Raw genomic sequence first — 18,955 nt, 5'->3', positions numbered from 1 at the left:
GGATCTCATCCACGTGGATAATCAAGTGGTGATGGCATGGCAGCACACATTTACACTTTGTACAACATTTAGCATTCCAGAGAGGTGAATATGCAGAGATGAATCTGCTGTCTCTGCAATCTTCCTTTATACCAGTGCTGGAAAAATCCGACTAGACACCTTAACAAGTGTGTTCCTGTCCTCACTTGCCTATGCCTGAAGGGTTTTTGTATTAAGACATATTTGTGCTCACGGGATCAACAAGGAGGAACCTACAATGACAAAACGGAAAGTACTGGATGGACCACTGGTGTCCAGTCAACTGGTCGACAACAAACTGGTCGACTGCAATTTGGTCGACACCATTTGGTCGAATGCCAAATGGTCGAATTTTTTTTTTTTTTATATATATATATGTGTTTTGTGGGTTTTCGTGTGGGGAAAAAAAATAAAAAATAAAAAAGAAAAAAGGGGGTTGGGGGGGGGACCCCCCCAAAAAAAACCAAAAAAAGGGTAAAAAAAAAAAAAAAAAAAATTCGACCATTTGGCATTCGACCAAATGGTGTCGACCAAATTGTCTGTCGACCAAATGTTTTCGACCATTTGACTGGTAACCTGGACCACTAGTGGACCACTTTTGGTCACTTCAGAATAAAACCACTTCCCAGGCATGAGTGCTAAGGCTAAATGCTGTGAGTGAGGGGACAGTGGATGAATGCCAGCTAATGAACAACTGCTACAGGTGGAAATGCCTAGAGTGAGGATTCTCAGCATGAGCAATGCGCTGGTCACTGTACGCAGATGATCACTTCTGCACTTGGTGAGTCACCCACAACAGCCACAGCAGTATGAAACATACCATTTGACAGCTATTTCTGTATACTACTGTATGTGTGTACTGTGTACACACTCCAGGCAAAGTGTTATGGCTTCCACAGAAACACCCCTTTCTTCCTTTGATTGTCAAAGGTGGCTTTCCAGAAATTACACTTTCCAATGGACATCACTGTGGGTACCAGATTCTTACCTGAGGTGCACATGCATGTGAGTTCCTCCTCGACATTTGACTCCACAGCAGAAGATGATGCATTCATTGTTCAAGGCTGTGAAAGGGCAAAGCCACACAGGTGCATGTAAGTCCACATGCTCAGCAACTTTGGGACATTGATAGGAGGTGCAGTCATGGAATAAACATAGACGCGTGAGAAGAGGATGTACTTCAGGGGAAGCCTCACAGCCAACACTTGTAAGTCACTGAATGCTATTTTCTTCACTTAACACTGGATGTGGATGAGGAGCATGATGGGACTCATGTTGATGACAATACTCATGTGATGTCACACTTACAGTGCAATTACAATTCCATGTCACATTTCTCAAGGGTGTCCAGAAGGATGAAGGCAGTGGAAAATAATACTTTCGAATGGATTGTGTCCTCCAACGTATTCCTCATCTTTGACATGCAGTGTCCACAGCGCGGCTGCTTCGGAAATTTTTCTGCAGAGGGTGCCCTGCGTCGATATCCCTCGAAGGCTTTCATCGAGGGTAACGTCATCGGATGTTATAAGTAGCACGCACGGTGCCCGTAGTCTCAGTTCCCTTTTTTCTGTAAACATGTTTGCTTTGTGAAACTCGCGCACCTCGTACTTTTCTAGTGTTTGCTGTGAACATTTTCTTCGATATGTCTTTGTCTTCTACACCGACGACACCTCAGTCCGGGTTCAAGAAATGCTGGGACTGCGGATATAAGATGTCCATCACGGATCTGCATCGTGTCTGCCTATGGTGCCTCGGCGGGGGCCATGACATGGATACGTGCCCCAAGTGGCAGTCGATGACTGGAAAGGCCTTGCAGGAAGAAAAGAGGAAACTCAAGGTAGGCAGGGTGTCCAAGCCCCATAAATCTCAGCCTTCGACCGATGTGTCGAGAGGTGACTCTCTTCAGAGGAAGAAGGCCAAGCGCCCAAGGTCCAAGAGTGGTTCCCATCACTCGTCCTCCTCGATGCCTTCAGAGCCATTGTTGACGCTGATGCCGTCGGGGCCAAAGTTACCGGCTCAGCCCCTGGCACCAGTAGAACCGCCTAAGAAGGCGGTGGCTAAATCCAAGTCGACTCAGAAGCCTCTAGCTGTGGTTCCTGAGAAAAGGTGTACTCCACTGCAAAACAAATACTTTTTTAAGTCCCCACCTCCATTTTTGAGGAGGAGGAACATTCTGATGAGGGTGAGGCTCCTTTTGGTCTACAGTTTGAGACCCCTAATGTGCTAGAATGCCTCATCTCAGAGGAGAGTCGTATGCAGGATCTTTGTGATACCTTGCATAATGCCAGTGGTATTGACACTTCTCCAGAGCTGGAGTTCGGCAGGCCTGACCCTGGTGAGCATACCGACTCCTTAGGTCGAGAGTGGTAGAGTATTTGGGCTGGGCCAGGCCTACTGCCCACTATGATCAGGATGATCTTTCAGACATTTTGGATCAGGGTTCTCCTACAGATCACATATTGCCCTTTCATGTGGCTCTGCAGAACCGGGTGGCTAATAATTGGGAAACCTCAGAGACTAATCCGGCAGTGAACAAGTCTTTGAGGCCAAAATACCACCCCTTCAGTAGCGACCCCGGCTATCTTTCATCTTACCCCACTCCTGAGAGTCTGGTGGTCCAGGCACCCACGGCTACCTTGAAACAGGCTGCGTACCCTACCATCCCTCCGGATAGGGACGATAAGTGCGTGGATGGATGGGCACGCAAGGTATTTTCAGCTGGGAGTATGGCACTGAAGGCGGCCAACTCCTCGTGTGCCATGGTAAGATTTTCGTACACTCTGAAGGGATTGCATATCCATGGCGGCTGAGCATATTCCTAAAGGGGATGAAAGGGGGGGCTTCCTAGCTCTTGTTAAGGATGGCAAGGAAGCCATATGTGAATCCCTTCAGTCTGGGTTGGATGTTGCTGACAGTGTCAGCAGGTCTATGGCTACGAGCACCTTAATACACAGATTTGCGTGGTTGCGGAAGTCAGGTTTTGCACCGGATGTGTAGGCTCGACTTCTGAACATGCCATTTGATGGGTCTCACCTTTTTGGCAGCAAGGCTGACGAGAACCTTGAGAAGCTACAGACCTCAAAGGCAGCCGCCAAGTCTTTGGGACAGCCTCAGCCTTTTCGTCCTAGTGGACAGCAATGGAAGGGTAGATCCTTTTGTTACTACTCCTCATTTGGGAGGGCGAGAGGAATGGCCAGTCCAAGAGGCCAAAGTAAGTTTCCTCATGGTGGCCGAGGTAGAGGTGCCAAAGCAGCTCAAGCAGCAGCCTCTTTGCCATCAGGCTCTGCTACTGCCGCTTCAAAACCGCTCTGAGGCCTTCGGTCACAACTCACCGGTGGAGGGCAGGCTGTCTCAGCATCTAGAAGAATGGCGAGCCATTACTTTGGATGATTGAGCTCTGGAAACAATAGCCCACGGGTACTGCCTTCCTTTTCTACGGAAGCCTCACAACAATCCACCGGGCGTACACTCTTTGAGGGTTCCAGATCCGCTCCTTGTGCAGGAAATATTAACCCTGCTAGAGAAAGGTGCTATAGAACCAGTGCTTGTAGCGGAGAGGAACAAGGGCTGGTACTCCCCTTATTTTTTGATTCCCAAAAAGGATGGGGGACTGAGACCCATCGTGGACTTTAGATACTTGAACAAGTTCCTCAGGAAGGACAAGTTCAAGATGGTCACTCTTTCTCAGAACCTTCAGGCCCTCCAACTTCAGGATTGGTTGGTGTCATTGGACCTTTAGGATGCTTATTTTCATGTGACGATCCATCTCAAGCACAGGAAATACCTGAGGTTTGCTGTTGGTGGCTCGTACTATCAGTTTCGAGTCTTACCATTCGGATTGACCTCTGCCCCGAGGGTATTCACCAAACTGATGGTGGTAGTGGCAGCGCATCTCAGGACAGGAGATGGGGGATTCACATCTACCCCTACCTGGACGATTGGCTGATCAGGGTCGCGAACAAGCCTTGCATCATCTCAATGTTACCTGTCACTCCCTTCAAAGACTGGGCTTCTCCCTCAATTTCAAGAAGTCCCATATGACACTTTCCCAACAGCTCCAGTACATCAGGCTGTCTTAGACATGTCCTTGGTGAAGTGCTCACCACCACTCAAGGTGGGGGCTCAGAACATTTTCCAGATGGTAACCAAATTTCAGAATGCCCAGAGTCTTCCGGCCTTTGAATTCTTGCTCGGCCTCATGGCATCCTGCATTTTTCTGGTGCCAGAGGCCCGTCTGAGAATGAGGTCCCTTCAGTGGGTGCTCAAGACTCAATGGTACCAATTCTCAGGCAAGATGTCGGATCGCCTTCAGGTTCCGGTCAGGGTCTCACAGGATCTTCTGTGGTGGGCCTGCGAGGAAAACCTCATGAAGGGAGAACCTTTTTGGCAGCCATGGCCGGAGGTCATTGTAGTGACGGATGCTTCTGTCACAGGGTGGGGAACTCACGCCACCGATCTGAACATCAGCGGCCGTTGGTCTCCATCTGAGTCCAAACTACACATCAATCTTTTGGAGCTGAGAGCAATCAGGCTAGCACTGAAGGCTTTCCTGCCATCTGTACGGGGGAAGAATGTCCTGATAATGACGGACAACATGGTGGCCATGTATTACCTCAACAAGAGAGGAGGTGTGGGGTCACTACCACTGTGCAGAGAGGCGATGCAGTTCTGGTTCTGGGCAATTCGAGAAGGAATCTCCGTAGGGGCAGTTCATCTAGCCGGAGAGGAGAACACAGAGGCGGATGCTCTAAGCAGACACAGAGCAGTCTCCTACAAGTGGGAAATAGCTCACAAAGTCCTTCAAGAGATCTTCGCCCTTCGGGGAACCCCTCAAGAGGATATGTTTGTGACCGGTGCCAACCGGAAGTGCGAGCAGTACTGCTCAAGGGAATTTCCTCTGAGAGGAGCTCTAGGAGATGCGTTTGTAGTGGATTTGGAATTCCCGCTACTGTATGCGTTTCCTCCAGTCCCCGTCATTCCTCAAGTTCTGAGGAGGTTAAAACGGTTTGGGTCCCGCATGATCCTAGTTGCTCAAGATTGTGCCAGGAGATCGTGATACTCGGATCTTCTGGAAATGTCCATCTGTCCTCCGATGCATCTTCCCCAAAGAGAGGATCTTCTCTCGCAAGAGAAAGGTCGGGTTCTCCATCCAGAGGTCAAGACTCTCAACCTTCAGGTTTGGTTTCTGAAAGGTTGAGATACAAGGATTGGGACCTTCCGGATGACATTATAGAGGTGTTGCTTTCGGCCAGGCGGCCGGCGACAAAGTCTCTGTACCGTTGCCGTTGGAATAAGTTCTGCGACTGGTGCAAAGAAAAGAATGTTAATCCTTTTCAGTGTTCAACACCGGATGTTATATACTTTTGTCTTTCTTTAGCCCACAATGGTCTTCAGGTGGGGACCACTAAAGGTAAAGCAGCGCTCTCAATCATCTTTAAGCGCTCATCCGAGGAATGCTCTTATTTTAAGATTTCTTTGGTTACTCACATTTAAAAGGGCTCACAAATGTTTTCCCACCTTCACCGTTTCAGGTTCTGGTTTGGGGCCTTAACTTGGTCTTAACATTTCTGATGGGTGCTCCATTTGAACCATTGCACTCATGTCCATTGAGGTTGTTAACCTTTAAGATTATTATGCTGGTTGCTCTGACATCTGCACGCAGAGTGAGCGAGTTGCAGACACTTCCGAGCCACCCTTTACTGTATTCCACAAGGACAGGGTTGTGTTGAGAGTCAGACCCTCGTTTCTCCCTAAGGTAGTTTCAGACTTTCATTTGAGTCAGAAAATTGTGCTACCTGCCTTCTATCCTCATCTGCATCCTGGTAAGGAAGAGGAAAGGCTTCATAGGTTGGACCCTAGGAGAGCTTTAAGCTTTTATATTTCCAGAATGTCAAAGGTGAGAGTGGATGACCAGCTGTTTGTGGGGCATACCAGGCCAAGCTGTGTCTAAACAGAACTTGTCTAGGTGGATCATCCTTGCTATTTCTGAATGCTATACTTTGGCGGGCAAGGTCCCTCCAAGGGCTTGCATGCTAATTCAACCAGAGGCATGGCTATGTCGACAGCCCTGCAAAGGGGTGTCCCTATATAAAACATTTGTGATGCTGCAACGTGGTCTTCGATACACACGTTTACCAAGCATTATTCCCTGGATACTTCCCATGCTCAGGATGTGGCGCTTGGTAAGGCAGTCCTTTATTCTGCCCTTTAATTTCAAATCTTGGAAATCCTTCACCCTCCTCCAATCATGTATACTTCTTTGGAGGTCTGTCAAAGATGAGAAATACGTTGGAGGACACAATCCATTCGAAGAACAAGGTACTTACCGTGGTAACGTTCTTTCGACTGTATTTTCCTCCAACGTATTCCTCATCGCCCTCCCAGCCTACCCCTCTGTAGAAGTTCCCATGCTATTACAGCTTTCGTTCCAACAAGGCTGAGTACGGTCAGGCCCGATTTGTGGCCACTTCTGCTACATGAGGAGGCGGGAAAAAACAAGAACTGAGGCTACGGGCGCTGTACGTGCTACTTATAACATCCGATGACGTCACCCTCGACAGAGGCCTTTGAGGGACATCGTCCCGATGCCATCGATGCAGGGCGCCCTCTGCTGAAAAATTGCCAAAGCAGCCGAGCTGTGGACACTACATGTCAAAGATGAGGAATGCATTGGAGTAACATCCAGTCAAAAGAACGTTACCACGGGTAAGTAACTTGTTCATCTAGAAGAAACTGTACTGTGAGTGGTCAGAGTGTGGAAAATGACCTCAATACCTTCCTAATGTCAATTAATTGATACTGGATAGACATCGACATGGAAGACAATGAGGAAAAAGGTGTGTAACTCAGTCACATACTTTGTGGTAATCAAGTAACAGAATTCCACACTTTACTTGATGGAGTACAAGTTTACTTTATGGAGTCCAAGTTGTCTGTGTGGCAATTACCTTGCCAACTCAGCATGCATGTTCTTTATGTGACTATGTGTAGGGGAACATCACTCCTCATGTACTGGGGAAGGTGAACAGGACTCATTTCCTATTGCCATGTAATTGAAACAAATATAGGGGGCACACCTGATGGGTGCATATGCAGCGATATGCATTAGCAAAGTCATTCTGCTAAGTTCCAGAGACTTAAACTTAGGGTAGCAGGCAGAGGGTTGAACAGTGAGAATAATGAAAGGAATGTCATGCCACGTGCACCTTGCAATAAACCAGGAAATGCATGAGCACCAATATACACACAATATCAAACACAATTCCCACATCCCATGTTAAGAAAGAACCCTGAATGTTCCTTCATTGCACCACTCACACATTCATGCATCCCATTCCCCTCTCAAAGGCCTCATGGGGACCACCGGTTTGCAACAGATAAGAATACAACATGTTGCTTCTTCTCGCATAGAACAACCACAGACTGAAATACAGGCAAACAACACATATCAAACAGCATTGCCTCAAACCTCTAGCACAGCTTGTCATCAAACTAAGTAATACCTACAAGGCTATCACACTCAATATCATAAGCCACGTTCATAACAACGTGCACATGCTATCATGCCTACAATCGGAGGTGTTGCTAGGAGGTTGAGGGGGGTATAGCCCCAGCTCTTTTGGTTGTAGCCCCGGATAGAACCTTAGGGACTACAACCAAAAGGCTATAGCTAGCCCCGAATCCCACCAGTCCCGACATTAGCTTAGCCCCTGAACTTTTCCAGACCTAGCAGCACACCTGCCTACAATCAAGTCAAATCAAGGGCATGTCCATATTTGCCCTATACAGGTTCAGGCCAAAACCAAAGGAACACAGCCCTTCTTTGCCCATGACCACTGAGCCAGTACCACCCTCACCTTCAACATCCCACTACCCAACACACGTATACTTCTCACAAAATAGACCCAAACCATCATCTACAATGAATGTCTCTTTCACAATGACTTCTCACATGCATGCCCTAGTTGGCATCCAATATGACATTTGTACCATATATGCCTACAGGCATCCACAGTTGCTCACCCACATACTTGCAATGCTCCCTCCCCTACTGGCAACATCCATGTCCATGTGGCCATATGAGCAAGTCACTCAAAGTAAATGTACCTTTTCTTCCTCAATGAAGTTCCCCCCTTAATAAACATACACGAAAACATTTACAGTAAAGGTGCATTGCTTATTTCTGCCCACATACACTACCCACCAACACCATGTAGAACAATCAGCACCCTACATATACACCTAAGCACGGAATGTGTCATTCGCCACTATGAGCAACAGAGTGCGCTTCAAGCCTTGTGACACACCTAGTACTGACCCTGTACATGGAGATCATGTGGGACCGAGATGTGGACATGCACAAACAACCACAAAGGCACAAATACAACAGCAAGGGAATACATGCCAACATGAGACTGCAACATCTATCATAGAAATGTGTAAATAAAACTGTCTAGATAAAACATCTTTATCAAAACTGTACATATATAGCAATCAAAATACCTAGGATGAAAACAACTAAAAACTGTAAAAAAGGCAATCTAAATCTAGCAGATTATGTACATGAGTCATTGGGGCCATGTACTTCTCAATGGCAGCCAATGCCCTGGCAAAGGTCAATATCCCATCTGCTTCCTGCCAGCCGCCTTTCATCCGTGGATGTCTGTAGGGCCTGCAGGGCCTCCCTCATTCCCCACTCAACTTCATCAGCAGCCCTGTGAGGCGCCTCCATGATGAAAACTTGTGATCGTGCCATGCTCTCCTGAACCTCAGCCCTGGCAATAGCTGCATCTCATGCCTGCTGCCTCTCCTTCTGCCTCATATGCAAGCGCTGTGCAGCCACCATGCTCTGCACCTGTTGCCTCGCCTCCAGCCTTTGACGCCTGATTTCACAGTCGCTGCTCCCTCCTGTTGCATTCAATGGAAACCGCTCCCTTCTCTGCTACAAAAGCTCCCACTGCCTGGCAATGCATACTTGTCGCGGGTACTGTTTGAAACCAGAAGGTGTCTCACCCGCTAGTCACCGTGGATCTGTCATCCAGGTGGCCAGGACACGACCATCCCTTTTGGATCCAGTTCCTAGGGGTGGACCAGTATGGGATGATCACCTGGGTGGGGTTCTTGTGGGAGTGGGACACTGAGTGGCGAGACATGGTATTCCCTTCCCTGTAACACCTTTACCCCATACAACCAGGTAGGATACATAGGAACTCTGCCCCCCACTCCAACACAAACAATTCCACATGGACAGCCGCTATGGGAGAAAAAATACTAACACCCAGCCATGTACCTGATGTGTCCCAATACAATGCTCAGGTGAGGTCAGGCAATTACTGACCATCACAAACAACTGCAGCTTTTTAACATGACCCAGGTGTATAAAGATAGGGGGCTGCAAAGTTGGAGGAAGAGGAAGGTGTTGTACGAGCGAGGCAAAGCACACAAGGAAACAGCAGTTTTGGGACAGCAGCTGAACCAGAGGAGAAAGACGTCAAAACAGGAGGGGATCGCAAGGAGGAAAGTTTGTAAGACCAAGAATCCAGGCTGAAGAATCCTGTATTGTGTGTCAGGACCCTCCATGTCATTATTCAAGGTGGGGAGAAGCAGCAGTGGTACCGTCCTTGGCTCCAAGAACAAAGCGTCAGTGAAATCAACACAGCCGGTGAGTTGGGGAGACCGATACAAGACCATTCTGTGCTGAAGCCAAGGTTGCAAGCAGCAACATTGTATGCCGGAGGCTGGTGCAAACATTGTGAAAACGCTTGTGATAAAAGACCCAAGTAAAGTTGAACTGCTGATGAGAGATTGAACTTTGAAATCAAAATATGAGACCTTTGACAGAGTGGTCCGGCACTGCGTGGGTGCTCAATCGAAGGTCTCTGTAAGGTATCCAGCTGAGAAGTGGCAGAAGTGAAAGTTAACGAGTTGTAAAGAATTGTGAATCAATATGGTCCTGCAACGTTTCTAGTAAAATCCTGCGCACAGTCAATAGTCTTTGATGTTGATTCAGTAAAGAAAGTTTGTGTTTAAGTAGATAAATTGGTCCGAGTCCGGCAGAGGGAGACTGATTGAAGATTTTGTGTTAATGTGGGTCTGAGCCCGGCTGAGAGGACCCAGGGTGAACCACCAGAGAAATTGTATACGAAAATAAAATCCTGAGAACATTCCGTCAAAGTGGGTCTGAGCACGGCAGACGGGTACCCAAGGTGAATAGTGAATCACCTGAGAAATTGTGTACATGTGAAATCCTAAGAAGAAAGGAACTTTAATGTTTGTCGTATCAGGCGCTCTGAAATACAAGACTTTGAATGGCAAAGAGATTTTGTCACAGAAGGTCCTGATGCTGAGGTTTCGAACTGCATCCTCGTGCTAGAGAAGCCCAAAAGTATGCTAAACTTGAGTGTGCCGCATTGTCCCGTGCGTAAAAAGTGGGGAAGGGAAGCCAACAGCTTGAATATCCTGACATATCATTTCTTAAACACTTTTCTTTTGCATAACCATGTTTCCCACACTATTTGTATTTAGAAATAAGGATTGGCAATAGGTTTATTAGTATAGGCCCTTTTATTTTGACAAGACTGTACAAGGACTGCGTTATTATTATTTGATAGTCGTAGCTTGCTCCCATCTTTAGATTTAGGAGCAGATAGATGTTTTTCAAACCCATTCGAAGTTCAATAAACACCCTTGAACTGTGATCACTTGTGTCCGTTTCACTGTTTGATACCAGGCCCTCCTTACATATGGTGTAAGTAGTGGGATGTGACTCAATTGCGACAAATTGGGGGGGCCCTAAAATTCCAGAAATGTAGTCATAAAGCCTACGATCCCTCTATCACCACAAAAGAATCCATAGGCTTTGATATATGTAGTAGCAGAGAAGCTACTATCCCTCCTGGGAAAAGAGGGATGATTCCCACAGACCTAGTCCTAATACCCCCTGCAGGGAGTTATATAAGATTGGCTTCAAAATCTGTCCTGGCCTTAAAGTTCGGTCTAGATGTTCTAGCTGGCGTCATAGATCCCGACTTCTGGGGAGACATAAAGGTTCTCCTACACAACCATGGCAAAACTCCATTTAAAGTACATTCTAAGGATAAAATTGCACAGGGAATTATTGGAAGGACTCTATTTCCCTGTTTTGCAGAAATTGAACCAGAAGAAACCGAGAGAGGTAGTTTAGGCTTTGGAGAAGCCGATGAACTTCTACCACTTGGGGCAAAGAGCAAAGAAGAACCTACCATCCTTCCCGATCCAGCCATCGCCCAGCGAAATGATCCAGCACTCGCAGAAGCTTTCTTACAGGTGATTCCTGAAGGACAAGCAATAGCGAAAAGAAAAGACCTTTTCTCTTCCTAAAGCAAGGATTACTGTATAGAAAGGAAACCTCCAGAGAAGGCCTAAGTAAAACTCAGTTAGTAATCCCCAAAACCCATTGGAAGATCGTGCTAAATATTGCACATTATCATTTGACAGGTGGACACGTAGGACAATCTAAGACCCATGCTCACATCATTGGGAGGTTTTACTGGCCAAGTATCCATGCTGACATAAAGAACTTCATTCAGACATGTGAAATATGCCAAAAAAAACTGTATTCATATTCCCTTGCCTGCCCCTCTGAAACCCTTACCAATAATAGAAGTCCTTTCTCCCGAATTGTGATGGATATCATTGGACCGTTGGAAACCTCTAGACTGGGTAACAAATATGCGGAACAACACAACCCAACACATTTTAAAACACCTATTACCATTTTGTTCCAGGGTTGGATTCCCCAAAACAATTCTAACAGATCAGGGATCCAATTTTATGAGCAAACTCATGGGTGAAGTCAAGGAATTGCTCCATATTTCCACCTTAAGAACCTACGTTTACTACCCAAAAACGCAACGATTGGTAAAAAGATTTAACAAAACTCTTAAGATGATCTTGAGAAAGTTGGTAGACAAGGATGGGAAAGACTTGGATCGAATGATCCCCTGGGCCATATTTGAAGTAAGACTTATGGTAGAGAACCAAGAGATGTCCTAGACATGCTCCAGGAGACCTGGGAAGAGCGAGAGTAGTCCCCTACTCCCCTCTCGCAAACAGCTACCCGATTGTGAAAGCATATGAAACTTGTTTGAAATCTGGTCTATATTCACATGGGAAAAACCCAAGCCCAACAAAAGTCCACTGACGAGAAAAAAGTAAACTTACAATCCTTTTCAGTAGGACAAAAGATATTAGTCCTATTACCTACCTCTGAAAATAAACTTGTCTCAAAGTGGCATGGGCCATATGAGATGCTACAGCAAACAGGGACCTGTACCTATAAAAAAAGCCCAACCTGACAGGAAGCAAAAAACCCACCTTTGACATGTAAATCTTTTAAAGGAGTGGAAAGAGAATCTATCCGCAGCCACTGCCTCGATACTGTCTTGTTTCGTACCGGAGGAAATAGATAATTTTGAATGAATTCCCCAAGAGCTATCTAAACAACAGCAAGAAGACTTAAAAGACTTGGTCACAACAATCCCCAATGTATTTTGTGGGAAACAAGGGAGAGTGCACGCCACTTATCATTATATCAGAACTCCTAAGGGAAAAGTGGTCCATTTGAAACCATGTAGACTCCCGGAAGCTCAAAGACAGATAGTGGTCGAGGAAGGGAAAAAAATGCTAAGGGCAAATATTATTGAACCCTCTGTAAGTCCATGGCCCTCCCCTATCGTGTTGGTCACTAAACCTGATCATTCCTGGAGGTTTTGCACAGACTTTCGGCAGGTCAACACCATCTCTGATTTTGATGCCTACCCTATGCTGCACATCAACAATTTGATTGATAAACTCGGAAACGCCACCTTCCTATCAACCCTAGACTTAACCAAGGGGTGTTGGCAGGTCCCAGTACACGTACGTGATAAGGAAAAGACAGCTTTCTGGATGCCCCTGGGACTAATCCAGTTTAAAGTCCTCCCTTTCTGCCTGCACAGTGCCCCTGCTACTTTCCAACAGCTTATGGACTGGATATTACAGCGCTACTCTGATTTCTGTGGAGCTTATATTGATGACATAGTAATTTAAAGACATCGGAAGACCATCTTTTCACTACTATGAGAGCCCTCAGAGAAACCTGCTTAACTGCCAATCCATCCAAATGTAAGCTGGCTCAATCAGCTGTGAACTACCTTGGCTTCTTTGTATGGAATGGCAGTCTCCAGCCTCAACGAGAAAATGTAAAACCCGTCCTTGATACTCCCACGCCTAAGACCAAGAGAGACCTCAGAGCATTCTTAGGAGTAATAGGATATTACCGGAGGTTTATCACTAATTTTGCAGACAGAACAGCTAGGTTGACAAATTAAAGAACGCTGAACCTTAGAAGATTCATTGGACTGACAAGGATGATATATGTTACAACAACTTAAAACAAACCTTGTGTCAGAACCCGATTCTAAAGGTAGTAGATTTTTCAAAAGAGTTTGTGTTACAAACTGATGCCTCTCTCTCAGAGTTGGGAGAAGTTTTGTCACAAATGTGTGATGGATTAGAACACCCTATCCTATTCACTAGTCGAAAACTCTTCCCATGTGAAAAAAAATATTATGTGTTGGAATTAGAGGCCTTTGCCATCAAGTGGGCCATAACCCATCTAAGATACTATCTCCTAGGAAGGAAGTTCACCCATGTGACAGATTCTTCTCCATTGATGGATAAGCCAACGAAAAGACTCTAACCCTTGAGTCATGCGATGGTTCCTAGACCTGCAACCCTACTGTTTCACTCTGGAGCACCGAAAAGGTAAAGACCAGGGGAACATCGATTTCCTTTCTCGGTTTCCCTGTGAAACAGATGCAGCTACTTTGTATAGGGGAAGGGCATGTGAGAAATCACAAGGTGTCTCTCCCGCTAGTCCCCGAGGATCTGTCATCCAGGTGGCCAGGACACGGCCATCGCTTTTAGATCCAGTTCCTGGGGGTGGACCAGTGCGGGAGGATAACCTGGGTGAGCGGTCTTCTGGGAGTGGGACACCGGAAGGCGAGACGCGATATTCACTTCCCTGTAACACCTTTACCCCATTCTACCAGGTAGGATACGTAGGAACTCTAACCCCACCCCCCTTTCCAACATGAACACTTTCACACAGACAGCCCGATATGGGAGCAAACAAACTTACACCCGAGCCATGTACCTGACGTGTCCTAATACAATGGTCAGGCAAAGTCAGGCAATTACTGACCCTCACACACACCTGCAGCATTTTAACATGACCTGGGTGTATAAAGATAGGAGGCTGGGAAGAAGGAGGAAGAGGAAGGCCTTGTACAAGCGAGGCAAAGCGCACGAGGAAACAGCAGTTTCGGGCTGGCAGCTGAACCAGAGTTGAAAGACGGCAAAACAGGAGGGGATCGCATGGAGGAAAGTTCCCTTGACCTTTGCGACAAGAAACCTCGAGACTAGAAAGTGTAAGACCAGGAAACTAGGCTGAAGAATCCTGCATTGTGTGTCAGAGATACTCGGGGGCCTCTTGCATCATTAATCAAGGCGGGGAGAAGCAGCAGCCACCGTGGTACTGTCTTTCGCTCCAAGAACAAAGCAGCATCAGTGAAATCAACACAGCCAGTTTGTTGGGGAGACCGATACAAGACCCGTCTGTGTTGAAGCCAAGGTAGCAAGCAGCAACATTGTATGGCGTGCGCTGGAACAAACATTGTTAAAACGCGTCTGATAAAAGATGCAAGTAAAGTTGAACTGCTGAGGAGTGTTTGAACTTTTAAATCAAAATACGATACCTTTGACAGAGTGGTCCCGCACTGCATGGGTGCTCAATCGAAGGTCTCTGTAAGGTATCCAGCTGAGAAGTGGCAGAAGTGACAGTTAACGAGTTGTAAAGAATCAGGAATTGAAGTGGTCCTGCAACGGGTCAAGCAAAATATTGCACGCAGTCGAAATTCTTCGATGTCGATTCTGTAGATAAATTGGTCCGAGCCTGGCGGAGGCAGACTGATTGAAGATTGTGTGTTAAAGTTGTTCTGAGCCCGGCAGAGAGGGACCCGAGGTGAATAGTGAATCACCTGAGAAATGATGGTCATACAAAATCCTAATAATAAAGGAACTTTAATGTACGTTTATCGCATAAGGCCCTCTGAAATAAGAGACTTTGAATGACAAAGAGGCTTTGGCACAGAAGGTCCTGATGCTGAGGTTTCAAACTGCATCCTCGTGCTAGAGAAGCCAAAGAGTGTGCTAAGCTCGAGTGTGCCGCCTTTTCCTGTGCTGAAAACATGGGCAAGGGAAGCCAACGGCTTGAAAAGCCTGACATATAATTTCTTGAGCACTTTTCTTTTGCATAACATTGTTTCTCACACCATTTGTATTGAGAAGTAAGGATTTGTAAGGTTTATTAGTATAGGCCCTTTTATTTTCACAAGACTCTACTGGGACTGCGTTATTATTATTTGATGGTCGTAGCTTGCTCCCATTTTAGATTTAGGATTGGATAGTCGTTTTTCAAACCCATTTGAAGTTCAATAAACACCCTTGAACTGTGATCACTTGTGTCTGTCTTACATTTTGATACCGTGCCTTCCTTACAATACTCCCTCTGATATGATGAATGGCTGCTGAAGGAGTCAACTGCGCCTGCACTGTCCTAGGGTCACTGAATTTCCTCCACAGCTTGTTCTCCTGTGGCATCCTCTGAGAAAACTTTGTCTGACTCAATTCGGACTTCCACCTTCACCAGTGACAAAGGCACATCAAAACTGGCTGATGGCGGGACAGAGGCAGAGGAGGCTGTGGTGATGTCCTCCATAGAAGCCCCATATGGAATTGCCTGGGGCACAAATGTGGAGGAGGAGGAGGCCAGTGAAGTGGCCTGTCCAAAGAGGCCACCAGTGAGCAGTGCATCTGCCAGGTGTAAAAAAAGTTGGAGCACCTGTACATGATGCAGTACAACGTGCACATGAGTGGCTTGCATACATCACATATAGCTGCTTGCTGCTTTAATACACCAGCCATCAGTGGCAGCACTGTCTGGGTGGAGGCATCACCGAAGGTACAACGTGCTGCAGAAGATAGGCCATGAACAGGAGGATGTGCTGACTCCTCCATGGTACCCTACACATCCCCCTGTGATTCCTCCACCTAACACAGAGGGCATGCCCTCAGTGGCCTCCTCCTCCTCCCCTTCCACACCCAACCCTGATACCCGAACTGGGGTCTCAATGCTTTGTGCCCCATCAGTACAGTTGTACCCACTTCCCTGTCCATTTGCTATTGACGTGCCCACAACAATGATGTCAACTAGGTCCTCTTTCTCAGCAACAGTGCAATCGGATGGCCCCACTCTCCCAGGCACATGCCCGTCTGAGGAGGTGGATGACACAGGGCGTGCCCAGGGTCTCCAGTGGCATCTAGAGGCCATGCCCCAGGCCTGCAGCTCCTCCTCAGGTATGGGTCCCTCCTCTTCCGCATTAGACACTGGAAAAGAAGGATGAGATAAAAAAAACATTTGTTTGGGCCTCATTACAAGTACGGCGGTGTAGGGAAAAAATGCAGTAATGCAGTGGTAACTCTGCTACTACTCATTACCGCCGCATTACCACACTGCCGTACTTCAACTTTGGTGGTGAGTTGGAGAAATAAATTCCAGCAAAATACTGCAGGTAATTCCGCTGCCTTACTGCCAAAAAATAGCCAAATCGCTGGAATAACCACTGCGGAATTAACACTGGTGGTAATTCCGTTGAAATCCCCTCCATAAATGGGGATTAACAATGCCATACCACCACCTGTAATCCGGCAGTAGTTCCGCCTGACCAAGTGACAGTAACGGTAATTCCGCTTGGTGGTATCCTGGCGGATTTACCACCGCAATACTGCCAACCATGCAATGAGGCCCTATTTGCTAACAGAGGTGTACATTTATCAATTTGCAGAGTACTCCGCTGCCATGATGAATCACTGGGCCACTATATTACACACACACACCCCATCACGACTTTGCTAATTATGTAAGAGAAAATTCTCACAGGGCAGTGTGAAATACCAAGTGACCACATGACCCCTGCACATGTCAACAGGCAACGTTGATCCATGGGCAAACAACTTGACAACTACTTCTCTGACATTCACTGAGCACTGAAAGAGATCCTCAATATTAACATGCTGACAGGCTCACGGAAAGGGCAAAAAGCACCATGTGACCGTGCCATCACAACGACAGTGTGTCATCTCTCCTTGCTATAAACATTTCAGACGCCCATGATGAATGTATGCTTTACATACATATTGGGCCTCATTACACAGACGGGGTAACCATGTCGCTATTAGCGCCATGGTTGCTGCCAGTATTTTGCCGAGTCCGCCTTGGTGAATGGGGGAATTACCGCCCTATTCCAAGGTTGGCGGGGCAGTAATTCCCCATTCACCAAGGCCCTTCCCCATTCCCGTTTGAGCCCCCATAGGGCTCAATGGGAATGGGGAAGGAGCAAATAACGGTACCGCTGTTAGCGGTACCGTTATTTGCCATGAAATCCCTCAGCGGGTCCCTTCCTTAACGTGTGGTCTGGCCACACGTTAAGGACGGGACCCGCTGAGGGACCTCGTAGTATGGTGCTAAGGGATTACCGGCACCGGTGCCCTTACCGGTGCCGGTAATACCTTAGCGCCATCCGTGTAATGAGGCCCATTATCTCATTGACAAGTATCTGCTATAGTTCCAGGACACATAAACCATGTGCTGGTGGGTGTTACGTCCTTAATTGAGTGTGCACATGCATGAGCCTCGTTCTGGCCACGCATGCGTGTTGAAAATAAAGACGGTTCGTACGGCAGTTGCCACCGGGACCTTGGAACGGACGGACGTGTGTTCCCTATTGTCAGAGTGTGCATGCGTACGAATGCTAGTACAGGGTGGCCCGAGGCACAGAGGGCAACATCACATTGGCGACGAGGCGGGACACGCGGAGAGAAACGCTCGGCACGTGCAAACATGTCGCTATGGGTATTTCATCTTCAAGTGTATTACGAACCTCACACGTGTGATGGCGGCCATTTTGCTTTTGGTATTTAAGGTAGTTGCGGCCCGCGAGGGTGTTTGTGCGCTGCCTAAATACTGAGGTGAATAAATACCTAATTTTTGGACACCCTGCAGTTCTCCCAAGAGGAAGGACTGCACTTCTGCCCGGACAAACAGGTTATGAGAGAGAGACAGCCACAGCTCATCATCACGGCAGCCCAGCCCAAGAGTTACAGCACATCAAATCCGAATTAAGTCAGGTTTGCGGCCTCTAACACGGATTGAGGTGCCTCTGCGACCTGTGAAAATGGTGGATAGCGACAGAGAAGCTCCTGTGGCGGCGAGAGTGGTGAGAAGGCAACATGGCTCCTTACAACCCATGCAAGAATTCGATACCTCAGGCCCACCTTCAAAGCTGGGCCCGAGATGGCTTTTATGGATCAAAAAACTTGATATGTTTTTCGCAGCCACTGGGGAAACAGACGATGATGCCAAAGTAGCGACACTGCTATACTCAGCGGGGACAGAAGTCTTGCGCATTTATGAATCCTTCACCTTACCGGTAGTGACCTACGATGCGGTCAAAACGGTACTGAAAGATCATTTCATTCCTCTATCCAATGTTGACTTTGACAGGTTTGTCATGTGTGGAGAAAAGCAGCATGAGGACGAATCATTGGATCAATTTTGTGCACGTTTAAGACATTTAGCCACCACGTGCAGATGGACGGATGCCGAAGTAATGGTCCGCCATCAACTAATTCAAGGTTGCAGCTCAGGTAAGCTGCGGAGACAAGTCCTGAGTGAACCTGGCATGTCTCTAGCGCAGATTTTGGACAGTGGGAGAGTGTACGAACTCGCCGAAAGCAGAGGAGCCAAAATGGATGCTGCCGCACGCCCAGGCAAGCATGAGGATGCTTTTGCCATAGG

This window comes from Ambystoma mexicanum, chromosome 9 (assembly GCF_040938575.1).
Source record: "Ambystoma mexicanum isolate Mex_15411 chromosome 9, UKY_AmexF1_1, whole genome shotgun sequence".
NCBI classification, from domain to species: Eukaryota; Metazoa; Chordata; class Amphibia; order Caudata; family Ambystomatidae; genus Ambystoma; species Ambystoma mexicanum.
The sequence above is the reverse complement of the archived record's forward strand: the minus strand, read 5'-3'. Positions refer to the sequence as shown.